Here is a 17165-nt window from a genome sequence, read left to right on the forward strand (position 1 = left end):
TAAAGTCTATTGTCTAAAGGCTATTTGGGAAACAATGGGCCATTTTAGTGTAGGGTGGTGGTGGGGATTGTGAGATATTTAGGACAAAAGAGAGCTAAATAAAATTTTTGTTTTGTTTATCTGGAGACTGTCAACTTTGAAGAGTCTGAAAGTCTAAAGAAAAATTACTACCAATGAGTTAATATGTTTGTATGGAAAGAAAGGAGGCTTAGCAAAATGCATAATAATTCATCAACAAGAGCTATATACACTGAAATCTAATGGATATTATCATGGTCAATAATTCTTGGAGACTGATTGTCAACCAATTGTGTTGCTTGTCATAGACTTTGACAAACTAGAGTGTAAAGATCTCATACTTATTGCTTACATTTTAAATATTTATACAAATGTGCTCCTACACAGGTTTTTTTTGTTTTTTTGGGGGGGATCACACCCAGTAATGCACAGGGAGTACTCTTGACTCATGCACTCGGGAATTACTTCTGGCGGTGATCAGGGGACCAAATGAGATACTGGGAATCGAAACCAGGTCGGCCATTTGCAAGGCAAAAGCCCTACCCACTGTGCTATCACTCCAGCCCTCACATGTATATTTTTAATATGACTAATGTTTTCATGTAATAATATAAGTTTTCAGTAATTTTCTAATAAGAACTAAATTTTTTTCACTATGTAGTGGAATTTGTCATATTTAAGTACTCTAACATTCAGCCACCTTGGTTTTAGTGCAAATATTTTCCTTAAATATTTTGAAAGTAAAGCATCTTCACTAAATGAAAACTGACATTTTAATTTGAACTCTCCACTCTTAAAAGAGTTTGCAGTCAAAATTTGTCATTAAAAAAGCTCAATGAAATGAAAATAATAATATGTTAGCTTGCTCCTACATACATCTGAATAGATGCTAAAGATATGATATTTTAATGCTCAGTGGCTTCTTTTACTGCCATGCAGTAATTAATTGAGAAACAGATTTTGGTGCAATATAAAGAACCATCACCTTAACTTAATGCATTTAAGATAGAGCTGTGTCACTTGTCTCAGGGATGACTGTGGTCAAGTAATTTAGCTTTTTTTTAATACTCAAAACTGGGATAGTAGCAGACAAATCATAAAAACTTGAGAAGATACTGTATAGGAAAGGCCTATAAACCAAATCTATGTTTATAGGCCTTTGTAAACATAAGCTGTGTTATAGGCTTATGTAAACATAAGCTGTGATATTTATGTGAGAATTGTTATGTATTTGTTTCAATGATCTAATTGCAAAGGGTTTAGCAAAGGATTATAAAAACATTAAATTGAAGTGAGAAAAGAAGACAAAACTAAGCATGCACCATATTTTTTTTTCTTCCAATTCTTTCTTTTTGAATGTGGCTCTGGGGTTAGGGAGAGGATTTTGGAGCAAATGGCTCTGCTCAGAAGTAATCCCTGGTGGTGCTCAAGGACATGCTGTGCCAGCCATCCAACAGCTCTGGCCATTCACAAGGCAAGAACCTTAATATTGTGTCTCACCGGTCCCCTAATTTTCATCTAGCTTTTATTTTTTAAATTATTTATTTATTTATTTTCCTTTTTGGATCACATTCAGCAATAAACAGGGGTTACTCCTGACTCTGCACTCAGGAATCACTCCTGGTGGTGCTCAGGGGACCATATGGGATGCTGGGAATCGAACCCAGGTCAGCCGCATGCAAGGCAAATGCCCTACCAGCTGTGCTATCGCTCCAACCCCTCATCTAGCTTTTGAAGCTATACAACATTAACAATACGCATTATAAAATAGTTCACTCCCTTTCACTTAACATTATCTTGTGATCTTGTTTTCATGATAATGTGTACCCTTAGGCTTGTAAAAGATAGTTATATTCCTTTATGAATTTACCTGATCTCTGTTAATTGAACAAAAGTTTTAGAATACATACAAGTGAACAAAAGCTTTAGTATGTTATATCTCAGTAGGGATCACTAAGAAATGATGGCTGGAGGAACCAGTTGGGATGAAAGATGTGTGCCGAAAGTAGATAATGGATCAAACATGATGACCTCTCAGTGTCTGTGTTGCAAGCTCTATTGCCCAAAAGTAGAGAGAGAGTATGGGGAATATTGTCTGCCTTAGAGGCAGGGGGAGGGTGGGAAATGGGGGCTATACCCGTTATTGGTGGTGGGGAATGTGCACTGGTGGAGGGATGGGTGTTTGATCATTGTGAGATTGTAACCGAAACATGAAAGCTTGTAACTATCTCATGGTGATTCAATAAAATTTTAAAAATTTAAAAAAAGGAATGTTATATCTCAGAGATGAACAGTTTTGCTTAAACCTTGTATATACTCACTAGTATTTATTTGAGTATCTCTTTTTTTAAAAAAAATTATTTTTAAAAGGTTTTGTTTGTTTGTTTTGGAGGCCACACCAGACTGTGCTCGGGTCTTATTCCTGACTCTGTACTTAGGGATCATTCCTGGCCATGCTCAGGGACCATATGGGGTGCCTGGGATCAGATCAGTAGCGTGCAAGGCAAGCCGCTTACCTGCTGTACTATCTCTCTGGCCCTTCATTTGAGTCTCTTGTTATCAACTGTCAACCTGCCTTTGGGTGAACAGCCCAAGAAAAACTTGAATTTAACTTTGTAAAATTAGCATTTAAAAATAATTGATAGGTATTTTGTTTATCTGGCATTATCAAGAAAGAAATAAAGTTTGCAACTTTTTCTGTCTAAATAAAGTTTGCAACTTTGGTACATCTACAAAATGGAATACTGTGTAGCTGTTAGGAGAGATGAAATAATGAAATTTGCTTATAAGTGGATGGACATAGAGAGTATCATGCTAATTGAAATGAGTCAGAAAGAGAGGGACAGACATAAAAGGACTGTATTCATTCGTGAAATATAAATTAATATAATATGAGACGGACAACCAAGGACAGTAGGTAGAAGGGCCAGGAATATTGCCCCATAGTTGGAAGTCTTGTCTCATGAGCTGGGGGAGAAGGCAGCTGGAATAAAGAAGGGCTCACTGAATCAATGGTGTTTGGAGGAATCTTTTGGGATGAGAGATGTGTGCTGACAGTAGATAAAGGACCAAACATGATAACTCTTAGTATCTGTATTGCAGACCATAATGCCCAAAAGTAGAGAGAGAGAGTATGGTGGAAATTGTCTGCCATAGAGGCAGGTGGGAGGTTGCAAAATTGGGGCCGTATACTGGGGACATTGGTGGTAGAGAATGTGCACTGATGGAGGGATGGGTGTTTGATCATTGTATGTTTGAAACTCAAACATGAAAGATTGTAACTGTATCTCATGGTGATTCAATAATAAAAAATATTTAAAAAGTTTGTAGGTAATTGAGGTTTATTTTTAATGTAAATACACTTTTCAAACATATAATCTTAACAAGAAAATTAAATTAAAAGTGTTTTCTAAACTGGACTGTCCACCTCTTAGTCTCATTGTACAGAATGTCTTGAGTACATTTTCTTAGGTCTCAGGAACTCCACTGTTTTCTAATTTTCAAAACATCTGTGTAAAGTGGTATTATCTCTTTTCATTGTATACTTCACTCCATGGAGATTGCAGAGATAGTAGACACGGTTTAGAAACAGATAAATCTGTGGTTGGAACCTGAGTCTAACTTCACTGTTTTGGTATCAGAGTCAATACACTTCAATTGTGTGTTAATATTTGAGATTTCTTTCTTTCTTTTTTTTTTTTTTTGAGGCAGAACACACCTGGCAATGCTCCGGGCTTACTCCTGGCTCTGCACTCAGGAGCTGCTTGCGTGGTCACAGGAGTCCGTCTTGGGTGCTGGGGATCAAACCCCAATTGGCAGAGTGCAAGACAAGTGTCCTATCCCACTGTACTATCTCCTCAGTCCTATGTGTATTAATATTTGGAGTCCTCCAATTCTATGTGAGTGTGCAACACCACACTTGTATGAAGCTTGCTTTGAGGGTCCAAGATAATTTCTTTAAAAATAGTTATTTTTCTGTGCTCTTGCACTTTTGGGAAGCAACTCCCAGTTCTCAGTGTTGTCCTGCTATCAGATTATTTGCTTCTGACATTAATAGCAATTATGAGTCATCATGTTTCAGCCCTAGTGATGGGTGCTTGGATCTTTTCCTTCTGAACTTTAAATTTGTCACTACTAATTTCCTACTGTTTTAATTTGCTCTAGGGTAGGCTAGAGATCAATCACAACTTTAAGAAAGCTACTGAGTTTTTAGCTCAACCTGCCCTTTCCAGATGTATGGAGACAGGTATCACCACCTACAACAAACACTTTAGGAACTGTATTTCTGCTAGTACTTTTTAATTTGTGTTTAGGCAGTGATCAGGGCATAATCCTGGCTTTGTGCTCAGGGATCACTCCTAGAAGTATTTAGGGGATTGTATAAGGTGCCTGGTCCCCTATATTTGAGGCAAGTATCTAACCCTCATTTAGGTTTGTTTTTTGCCTATTATTTGGGGGTGTCACACCAGGCGATGCTCATGGGCTACTTCTGGCTCTGTACTCGAGGAACTACTCATGGTGCTGCTCAGAGGACCATATGGGGATGCTGGAGGTTGAACCTGGGTCAGCCTCACTGAAGGCAAATGCCCTACTGGCTGTACTGTACTATCTCTCTGCAAACCCCCCCCCACCACCACCACCACTGCCTCATTTAATTCTTTTTTTTTTTCCTTTTCTTTTTTGGTCACACCCAGCAATGCACAGGGGCTACTTCTGGCTCTGCACTCAGGAATCACTCCTGATGGTTCTCAGGGGACCATATGGGATGCTGGAATTCAAACCCGGGTTGGCAAGGCAAACGCCCTGCCCGCTGTGCTATTGCTCCAACACCCCTCATTTAATTCTTAATACTGTCATGAACCTTAGAATTATCAGTCACACTCATCACTCATTTTACAACAATGGGATCACAAGGGATCATAGGTTTAGATAAAATAAAAGGGGTTGCTCAAAATTCTGTTACATAAGTTTGTGATGTCTATCTGAAACTAGTTTCTTAGAACTGTCTTAGGCTGGCTTTGCAAGATAGTATTCAAGTAATGAAGAGTGGCTGGATTACAGCAGTTAGTGGGGAGGGTCTGGCTGGAGTTCAGTAGAAACCAGAAAGTTATCTTGCTGTCAAATGAAAGTGAGATTTTGATAAAGATGAGAGAATAACTTTAGCTAAGTTTTAAAGGAAAGTATATACTATTATATTGCATTATAATATGTAAATGTAAATATCTATGCATGTCTGGTATAAATTTTATGCATTATATTGAATACATATTATGTATGTTGGCTTTTAGTGGAAAGGAGCACAGCTGACTCCATATCTAGGATTCAAAGATATATTAGGCAGTTGCCAGAAAGTTAAAATATGAATGAAAATATATGGAAAGGAACTAGGAAATCTTTGATGAATGTTTGTAGTCCTTTTTTGGGGGGGACTGAAGTTAATATTTTTCTAAATGTTCCAAAGCCATTGTCAGGTGATTGGAGCTTATGTGTATCTCTCCTGATCAGGATTTCAATCCCTTAAAGGATTTTATCATCATCACTAGCTGTGGTAAAAAGAAAATCTTCCAGAGGACTTAGAATCAAAGATCTAAAAGTTCATCTGTGGGTTTATTCTATAACTTGATTGCTCATTCTGGTTTTTGATTAATAAGGCCAGAACAAGGCCAGACCCATCCACCCCTTGTTCACACTCATGTGACAGGTCATGAGTGTAAACCTATAGAGGATCCTGAGTCTGTCAATTTTATAGTTTTCTCAGTCCCAATTGTTGCCTCACCAATTTTCTAGACAGAGCTGCATATATTTAGCTTCTGCTTTGGGTGAAAGCTGATATTTCACTGGAGAGAGATATGTTTATTTCAGTCTTCATTCCTGCTCTTCCTGCAAATACAAACCAGTAAGTAAGATCACATAACTGTGTGATTGTTCATAGACTTTGTTACATACATATAAGTTACTGATCATTTTACCCTGATCAATAAAAAAAGGAGATGACTCAAGAGTATTGTATACAGAGCCAGTCTCCCTGGTTCATTTTGTGTAACTATTTTATACTGCTTGATCTTGAGAAAGTCATTTTCCCAATGCCCTTAATTTTATCTTGCTTAAAATATGGATCATCTAAATATTAACATTTAGAATTACTGGAAGAAATAAGGGTTTATACATATGAAAATTGTATATATGCAAGGAAAATAGATCCCTCCGTATTGCAATGTGTGGCAATTAATTAATTAACATCCTGAATAGAACTAACACTGTCTACCCCCAAACAAGAAAGTGGTCTCCAGTAGATGTTCTGCAGGTTTCTGCAACATTGGCTCTTTCTTTCTGGTTCTCCAAAGCTGGCCTTTAGACTTGAACTTGCACAAACTCTGTTTGGTTTTTGGCATGTCAGCCCTCCTCTCACTATTTGAATGTACCAAACTCCATAATTGTGTGTCAGTTCCTTATAATAAATCTCTTTGATATATAAACACCTGCTGCTAATGTTGATTTTGTTTTTTTCCCCTAGAAAATCCCAACTCATGTACTATTTACATTTACATTTTTGGATAAATCTTTTCAATAGTGCTTCATTATCTAGGGACCAGATAAAATGCTTTAGCTCAAAAACTCTTCCTTTCATTATCTAATTTCTTAGAATCACAAAAAACTGTACTTGGAATTCTCAAAAGTAATTCCTATGCCCCTTCTTGTGTATGCTAGTCTTTCTATCTCAAATGCCTTTATGCCTTTCGTTTGTATGTAATAATCTTGCTTGTTTTTAACCCAAACATTATCATCACTACAAGGATCCTTTCCAGATAATCAGTTAAAACTAAATACCTTTGATTTGAAAGTAATTGTTCATCTTCTTACACCACTCACCTTTCTGCTCTAGTTATTTTTTCATGTCTATTCGTCCCATTACATTCTAATTACATGAAATAAGAAAGCTTTTTAATTTTTAAGTTTGTAATATTTAATAAGGCTACTGATAGCATTAACAACAAGCCCATAATGGTTTTAGTGTTCTTCCAATAAAACACCCTGGCTAAGGGCTGGAGCAATAGTCCAGTGGGGAGTTTGTTTGCCTTGCATGCGGTTGACTCAGGTTCGATCCTTGGCATCCCATGTAGTACCCCAAGCACCGCCAGGGTTAATTCCTGAATGTAGAGCCAATAGTAGCCCCTCAACATTTCTGGGTGTGGCCAAAAAGAGCTAAAAAATAATATAATAAAAATAAAAAAATTAAAGAAAAACACCCCAGCTATTGTGTGGTGTCTAGTTCTAGGACATAAAAATTAACCTATTTAAGAATGTCAATGATTACTAGAGTCTGAATTTTTCTGGATCCTCACTGTCATTGAATTTCTATTATATGCCTAAATGTTGTAAGGAAAAGTTAGACAGGGCCAGGAAATAGTGCAGAGATGAAGGTTGCATGCATTACTAGGCTTTGAGTTTGCTTTCCCAAATTGGCTCGGTCCTCTGAGCACTTTGAAGGTAGCACTAATTGCCACCAGCACTGCTCGGCCTGAGCACTCTGCGCCGCATTGCAGAGCACTGAAAAGTTTGCATGTATGGAAGACTAAAGCTGGGAGTGGCCCCTGGGTTCTCTGAGTCCCACATTGGCTATTACATATACCCTTTGGTTATTTAAAATAAAATATAAGAGAACATATATCTTGGATATTAACCCTTTGTCAGATGAGTCGTGAGCAAGTATTTCTTCCAAGTCTGTAGTGTGTGCTTTTACTCACCATTGTTTCCTTTGTAGTACAGAAAATCTCTTAATTTGATGTAATCTCACTTGTTTAATTTTGCTTCTGTTTGCTTGGGCAATGGCATTGAGTCATTGAATATGCTTCCAGAGTCAATGTTATGAGGAGTTCTGCTTATGTTTTTCTCAAAAATAAACAGCCCTATCAAAAAATAGGGAGAGTTGCTGAAAGGACATTCTTCAAAGAAGACACAGGCTGGGCAACTTGTATATGGAAGAATGCTGTTTATCATGTTATCAGGGAGATGCAAATCAAAACTATGAGGTACCACCCCACACCAGTAAGACTGGAACACATCAAAAAGAATAGAAAAACAACTAGTGCTGGCATGGATGTGAGGAAAAAGGAACTCCCCAATCATTGTTAATGGGGGTGTTATCTGGTTCAACCTCTATGGAAAACAGTATGGAGAATTTTTAAAACCTTAAAAATTGAACTTCCATACAACTTAGCAATTTCACTTCTTGGCATCTAACCAAAAGTCCTAATAGCATTATTTTGAAAAGACATTTGTGCTCCTGTGTTCATTTTCAGCACTATTTACGATAGCCAAAATACAGAAACAATCCTGGTACTCCTCCCCAAAAAGCCAGATGAGTAGATAAGTAAATTGCGGTATGTATGCACAATAAATAGTACTCAGCGATTAGAAAAGATGAAATCACTTATATGCAAATTTCATGACTTCATCTTATCTAACAGCTGCATAGTATTCCATTGTGTCGATGTACCAAAGTTTCTTTAACCAGTCATGTGTTTGGGGGCACTCCGTTTTCTTCCAGATTTTGGCCATTGTAAACAGTGCTGCAATGAACAGACAAATGCAGATGTCATTTCTACTATACCTTTTTGCCTCTCCGGGATATATTCCCAGGAGTGGTATTGCTGGGTCAAATGGGAGCTCAGTTTCTAATTTTTTGAGAATCTTCCATGTTGCTTTCCAAAAGGGCTTAACCAGTCAGCATTCTCACCAGCAATGAAGGAGAGTCCCTTTCTTGCCACATCCTCGCTAACACTGGTTGCTTTTGTTTTTTTGGAGGTGGGCCAGTCTCCTGGTGTGAAATGATATCTCGTTGTTTTAACCTGCATCTCCATGATGATTAGTGATGTAGAGCATTTTCTCATGTGTCTTTTAGCCATTCGGATTTCTTCTTTGAGAAAATTTCTGTTCATTTCTACTCCATGGAAACTATGCTAAGTGAAATGAGTCAGAAAGAGAGAGACAGACATAGAAAGATCTGTGAATATAAAGTAATAGAATGGGAGACTAACACCCAAGAGTAGTAGAGGTAAGGACCAGGAGGTCTGCCCCACAGCATGAAAATTGGCCTCACATGCTAGGGCAAAGCGCAGCTGAGATAGAGAAGGGAGCAACAAGTAGAGGATGGTGGGAGGACCCATTCAGGTTTAAAGATGCGAGCTGAACGTAAACTATAGACTGAACATGATGGCCACTCAATACCTCTATTGCAAACTGCAACACCCAAAAGGAGAGAAAACAAAAGGGAATGCCCTGCCGTAGAGGCAGAGTGGGATGGTGGGGGATGGGGTGGCGGTGGTGAGAGGGATACTGGGAACATTGGTGGAGGAGAATGGGCACTGGTGGAGGGATGGGTAAATGATCACATTATGCTGAAATGAAAACATGCAAGTTCATAAGTTTGTAACTGTACCTCATGGTGATTCACTAATAAAAAATTTAAAAAAAAGAAAAGATGAAATCATACAACTTTATGCTATGTGGGTTTAGCTAGAGGGAAATCTTTGTGAATTTAATCAGAGGAAAAGGGACAAATACGGGGTGATTTGTCTGATTTGTGTGACATAAAGAAATTTAGTAAGGTAGTAAGAAATGGCCAAAGGCAACAGAGTCCGAGAGTTACCCTACAGCACTGAGCTTTTGAAGAAAAAGGTGTGGCGTGGATGTCTCCATTGGTAGAGGGAAGAGGATACCCTGGTGGTGGGTATGGTGCTAGAACACTGTATGCATGAAACTCTATCATGAATGGTGTTGTAAGTTGTGCTGCCATAATAAAAATTGGGAAAAAATAATTAAGATTATGTAGTTTGTTTACAATGGTAAATATTGAGGTTGTTAGAATTTGTACATAAGTTCTTAGATGATTCATTTTGATGTATTTAAAACCCAGATAGTGGGGCTGGAGCGATAGCACAGCGGGTAGGGCGTTTGCCTTGCACGAGGCCGACCTGGGTTCTAATCCCAGCATCCCATATGGTCCCCTGAGCACCACCAGGGGTAATTCCTGAGTGCAGAGCCAGCAGTAACCCCTGTGCATTGCCAGGTGTGACCCAAAACCCCAAAAACAACAACAACAACACACACCCAGATAGTAAGGAAGGGTTTTCTTCCTATTTTAAAAGATTTACACAGTTTTGTAGAATTACAATACCTTCTTGGATCTTTTTTAAATTTAGTACTTACCTCCTTTGCAGAGTGATTGACTGTTGAGAAGCATAAAATTCCAGTTTTTTGAACCTCTTCCACAAGGAGGATCAATCTGAAATTACAATGAGAAAAATATGCTGATATTCACAAAATTACATTAACATGCATATTCCAGAGCATATATTTAGCAAGGGCTGGAGCGATAGCACAGCGGGTAGGACCTTTGCCTTGCACGCGGCTGACTGGCGTTCGATTCCTCTGTCCCTCTTGGAGAGCCCGGCAAGCTACAGAGAGCATCCCACCCACACGGCAGAGCCTGGCAAGCTACCCGTGGCATATTTGAGATGCCAAAACCAGTGAAAACAAGTCTCACAATGGGGACATTACTGGTGCCCACTTGAGCAAATTGATGAACAATGGGATGACAGTGCTACAGTGCTATATTTAGCAAATGAAAGTGGTCTTATTGGCTCTGGCTGGTGGAGAGTGGGGGTTGCCAAAGGAAAGGAGTTATAGTTGGACTTTATAACTTTTCATCCTAAACTCTTTCCAAGTTAAAAATTATTAGAGGGGCCGGAGCGATAATGCAGCGGGTAGGGCGTTTGTCTTGCACGCAGCTGACCCGGGTTCGATCCCCGGCATCCCATATGGTCCCCCAAGCACCGCCAGGAGTAATTCCTGAGTGCAAAGCCAGGAGTAACTCCTGAGCATTTCTGGGTGTGACCCAAAAAGAAAAAAAATAAAAAATAAATAAAAATTATTAGAAAATCTTTTATTCATCTTTCACTGTTGTGCTAATGGAGGGTCTTATGAATAGTCATTTCATTGTACATATTCTGTTGTGGTGCTGGGGGAAGGGCTTGCAATCCTCACACTTGCTGTAATGCTTTCAGAAATAGCACATCTTTGGTTGTGGTACTTGCACATGTGTTGACCAGTGGCCACTCCCTTTAGCAGAGGTGTTCTTGCACGTCTGGTTGTGGTGCACGACAAGGGTCATATTTCATGAACTTGGTGTTTGCCTCTCCTTGAGTCCAGGTACTTTGCTGGGGGTTCCACTCAACTATGGTCTTCATATTAGTTATAGCTACAAGTTATTTTTGATGCCAGGATCAGAGATGGCAAAGCTGCCAAGATCATGACTAGAACTTATGGTTCTACCAGGAACTGAACTCATATCCCTATGCTTGCAAGGCAGGTGCTATGAGCTCCAAAGACTATGAGTATTTTTTTTAATGTGATTCTTCTATAAATAACGCTTCTGGGGGTTTTCAGCCTCTTCTGATGTGTCCTCTTTGTTGTTGTACCTTCAACTCACTGTTCAGATAAAAATGAATCGGTCTTGGAAGTCAATGTCATGAAGTATTTTACCTACATTTCCTTTAGTGTAATTTGTGGTGTGAAAGCAATGTTCTTAATACCCCCGTTAGCTCACACAAGCTTGACTATACCAATTATACAAACATTATGTACACAAAAATTAAGATTTGAAATTAATTAATTGTTTTTTTGACCACACCCAGAGATGCTTATGGATGACTCAGGAATTACTTCCGGTGGTCCTCAAGGAACTATATGGGGTGCTGGGGATCGAACCCAGGTAAGCTGCATGCAAGTAAAGTGCTCTACTTGCCTCTCAATGGACAATTCTTAAATAATACTTTTGCACTTCATCCTGTTCTACCTTCTTTGAATAGATTAGTTTACTCCTAATGTTATTTCTTATAATGAAAGTTATAATATAATACTATTTTTATTCACTGTCTCACAAATGAAACATTGATGATTCTCCACAATGGAATGTGTCAGTCATGTTTAACATACCAGGCTTTTTGAAAAGCAGTAAATTTTTCTCCTGTTTCTGCCACATGTCTTTGAGTTGAGTAAGACTTTTATATGAATCCTGAAGAAATTACTGCTACCCTGAAGACTATTAACAAATGCTTTTTATGCTTGTAATGATGGTTAATGAGTCCATGGTATTCCCACAACTTTATTAGGATCTGGCCTATTGAGAGGGAGAATAAGACACACTTATTGCAACTTTAAGAATTGTTGACTTCATTTCTTATCTACTTCAGGAGGGTTGTTTGCCGTTTTGAATGCTCACTCATTATTCCACACAATTATTAGATCCTTTAATTTTATTTGAGTTACATTTTGTTATTGGGGTATCTCTATGTATGTCTCTACAAACAACACCGTTTTATTGGATACATTTCTAGTTATGAGATTTGATGAATAGTGTTTATATGTGTAGCTATGATATCCTTGATCTATATTTCTAAAATGCCTTCTAGAAATGAACCAATTTACAGTTGTGTTAGTCATTCGTGATCAACTAGTGTCCTGGATCTTTTCCAAAAACTGGCATTTTTTAAAAAACAAACTGACTCTTAATACTTCACAGGGAACTTGATTAATGTGTTTGCTAATGTGATAAATTATATCTGGGTTCAGTGAAGCAGCCTTTGGAATACTTTTGCCATGTCTTTTGTAATATACATTTATTATAAAACAATTCTGATTCAAGAAATAATAACATAATTTTTTTGAGTGGGAGATCTCAGTCACACCTGGCTGTACTCAGGGATCATTCCTGACTCTACGCTCAGGGATCACATCTGATAATACCCTGGGCACATTATGTGGTTCTGGTGATTGGAGAGAGAGTTAAATTATATATTAGAAACTCTTTCCTAATTTTTGTAGGTTTAAACACTAACAGAAACTTGTACTTCACTTTGCCTTGAAAATTCTGTGAAATATCTTACAATAATTTATGAAGAATGTGTTATAAAATACTTCCTTATTTGGGTTATTAATACAAGCCTCCTGGGGTTGGAAAGATAGTATAGCTGGTAGGGTGCTTGCCTTGCACACGGCTGACCTGGCTTCAACCGCCAGCATCCCATATGGTTCCTTGAGCACTGCCAGGAGTAATTCCTGAGCACAGATCCAGAAATAACCCCTGAGCATTCTTGCGTGGAGCTCAAAAACCAAAACATAACCAAACAAAAAAATTCAAAGAATTTTTAACCCATGATGAAAGTCCATATATATGTAACAGACTTCATATGAAAACAAATTTTGAATGTGCTGATTTTTAAAAAAATGATGTGCCCTAGTTTTTCAAAACAGGGAGATGGTAGCACTTTAAGAAGTATAATGACTTGTGGAAAATCTTTTTGTTTTCAATATTATTGTTTTTGATTTTTATTTGTGTCCAACATTTGTATTACAGGATAATAACATTAAGAATAATGACTAGGGTCCTGGATGCAGCTCAGTGATCAAGTTCATGCTTGTATATATGATTACCTAGATTAGATCCATGGAATTCCCAATCTTTGCCCCCAAAAGAATATAGTCAGTGTATTCTGTACACCTAGTGACTAAAACTGCAACAAAACCTGCGGGGTGTAGTTTTCTGTTTAGGAATTTCAAGTTAAAACAGAGTTCTTTTATATCATCTTTTTGGTTGATGTTTTTTATATTTCACCTTTACTGAGAAAACACATCCTTGAAGTCAGCTTATTGAAAGCATTATGCTCACTGTATGTTGATTTCTGCCTATTTGAGTGCCCTATAATTTTATAGAAATAAGTCTGATTTCATCAAGGAATGCCTGGACATGTACTGAAACCCTCAAGAATAAGTCTATGATATGTCTAAGTCAAGTTCCTTATCAGGTGGGAATGGAAAAGGGGGTGCATTACGAGAAGGTTTCCTCTTCTCCTGATGAACCTATGATTAGAAATTTTATTAATTCAAAAAAATTGGAATGGTCATCTTGGGATAAATTGCAAGGGGGAGAAACAAGATGAATTTTGAGCAGTTATACAGACAAATTTGGTACCATCTTTACTTTGGTATGAGATTATATTAGATAGTTGATTCAATAAGACAAATATATTTTAATATTTTATTTCTGCTTGAGAAATCTTATATGGTTATGTAGAATTCTTTCTATTATATAATAATTACATTATATATTTTACAGGCTGGAACGATAGCACAGCAGGTAAGGTGTTTGCCTTGCACATAGCCAAACCGGGATCGATTCCTCCGTTCCTCTCAGATAGCCCAGCAAGCTACTGAGAGTATATCACCCACACAGCAGAGCGTGGCAAGCTACCCGTGGCATATCAAATGTGCCAAAAACAGTAACAACAAGTCTCACAATGGAGATGTTACTGGATGACAGTGCTACAGTGCTCTATATTTTTATAATTATGATGATGGAGAATGACAGGTGCTAAAAAATAGACCTTGTTCTCAGTGAAAGATTGCGATAGGAGATGCTATGGGTGCAAATATAAGACATTTTACATTTGTGGGGGGACATTTTGAGTAGACCATGATAACAAAATCCTTGTTTGTAGGAAATGGTGCTGTAAACATGCAGAAGGAAAGTATATGGAATATATGTGTTTGTGGAGGTGTTTGAATGTGAGAATGAAAGAGACAGAAACAGATAAATACTCAAGAACATACAGCTAGAAAATATATTCAGCTAAGATATGAACTTGTATTGGATTTTTGTCAGTTTAAACAGTAGAATCAGTTCCTTTAGCTGCCATCTTTGAGAGAGGGGCGCTTTAGAAACATTGGTAACTTTACCTAATGCTACTCATTTAAAATGATCTTTTCTGTGATCCCCGGGGGCTGCACCTGTGTGCGGCCTCTCCGTAGCTGCAAGAGCGTGACTCCAGATGCCAGCTAAAGTTTTTGGCATGGGCAGCTCCTCACAGAATGTCTCCAGACTGAGAACTAAACTGCGGCCCCATGCCCGCCCAGGAGGGGAAAGGTATTTCTCTCTCTTGCCTCTTCCGTGCCGGGGGTGAAGGGCGTGGTGACCGCCATATTATGATGACCACAGATGGGGTTTACAAGCTTGCAATGATCCAATATCTGGAAGAAATCTCCCTGGACTTAGTTGCTAAAGTACAGAAATCCAAAACCTCATATCTCTTCACAACAGGTCTGACTCTAGTGGGGTACTCCTAACAATAATAGTGAGGTTTGTGTTGAAATGTTGAATGTAACCAAAGTAAATATAAAGTAGAGTGAAATTTATCAGTTACAAGGCGGGGGGGGGTGCAGGGGGCGGGATGGGAGGTGTACTGTGTTTTTTTTTTTTTTGGTGGTGGGATATGGGCACAGGTGAAGGGATGATTGTTACAACATTGTATAACTGAGACGTAAGCCTGAAAGCATTGTAATTTTCCACATGGTGAGTCAATAAAATAAAATTCTTAAAAATAAAGAAAAAATAAAATGATCTTTGAGTTTTCTATATGAACCTACCAAAAGATCTTTTTCATAGGTGGTCTGTGACTACAATAGAAAAGAATTCAGCATTCTTAACACATGGACCACATAACTTAAAGCTGTAACTTTCTGCGTAATGACATCTGCCTCTTGCTAAAAAGTGGCTGAAAATAAAGTCCTTCTGCCTGGCCCTGAAGCTTGTGTGGTGCTTAGTCAGTGGCCCGGTCTCTGCAGCTCAAGCTGCCAGTCTGGGTTTCCTATATTTTGGAAGATTATCTCAATGGGAGAGCACACCAGGAGCCCATCAAGAGGTCTCTGAGCTGGAGCCATCCCAGACACCATAGTTTGGGTCCTGGTGTCAGTGTCCTAAATTCAATATAAATATTTAGAGTCTCTCAAGCTGACTCGACTCCCATGGTGCAACTGTCAGCCTGAGAATCTGGAAAATTGAAATCTGATGCAAATCCAACTGTCATAGACTGAAACTAGATCTCTCCTGTCTCTGTCTTCCCTATTCTATAGAGGCAACATGGGGGAGCACCGGAAGTTTCATTGGAAAATAAAATGTATCTTGGAGAAAAATGATAAAATTCATGAAATTACAGTATCTCAAAAAGTCCATTATAGTTTTTTTCTGGGATAATTCCATTATTTTCCTCGATTTAAGACTCTTGGTTTCCACATTTTCACGAGTTTGAAGGGGTGTGGATACTCAATTTACTAAGACAGTTTATTTTTTTAAATGGTTTTAAAAAATTGGGACCTGAGACATAGGACAGTAGTTAAGATGCTTGCCTTGGACCTTGCTTTGTTCCCTGCACAGTATTAGATATGATCTTTGAGCACAGATCCAGGGTTAAGCCTTGAACATGGCTGTACATGGCACAATACCACCTCTCTTCAATGGGTTGATTAACTTTGTTTAATAAGAGCATGCATGTATACATGTGATTTTTGTTTGCCATAATCTTTTATTATTACTTCTATCCCTATCTTTGGGATGGAGTGATAGCACAATGGGTAGGGCATTTGCCTTCCATGCGGCCAACCAGGGTTCAATTCCTCCATCCCTCTCAGAGAGCCCAGCAAGATACCAAGAATATCCCGCCTGCACGGCAGAGCCTGGCAAGCTCCCCGTGGCGTATTCAATATACCAAAACCAGTAACAACAAGTCTCACAATGAAGATGTTACTGATGCCCACTCAAGCAAATTGATGAAGAACAGGATGACAGTGCTACAGTGTTACCCCTATCTTTTATCCCTATCCCTAATGTCACAGTTATTTTCAACATTATACAATGTAAGTGGATTCAACTAAAAAATAATAGATAACTTCCTTCACTTTAAATATGATACATGTAACCGTCATACATGTCTATTTCTTAGTATGCTCTAAACATTATTTCCATAGAGAAGAATTATTATTTTTTATATTCTTTTTTTTCTTTTTTCTTTTCTTTCTTTCTTTCTTTCTTTCTTTCTTTCTTTCTTTCTTTCTTTCTTTCTTTCTTTCTTTCTTTCTTTCTTTCTTTCTTTCTTTCTTTCTTTCTTTCTTTCTTTCTTTCTTTCTTATTAGTGAATCACTAATAATCACTAATAACTGTGAGGGTACAGTTACAGATTTATACATTTTTGTGCTCATGTTTCCCCCATACAAAGTTCGAGAACCCATCCCTTCACCAGTGCCCATTCTCTACC

This window comes from Sorex araneus, chromosome 1, assembly GCF_027595985.1.
Source record: "Sorex araneus isolate mSorAra2 chromosome 1, mSorAra2.pri, whole genome shotgun sequence".
NCBI classification, from domain to species: domain Eukaryota; kingdom Metazoa; phylum Chordata; class Mammalia; order Eulipotyphla; family Soricidae; genus Sorex; species Sorex araneus.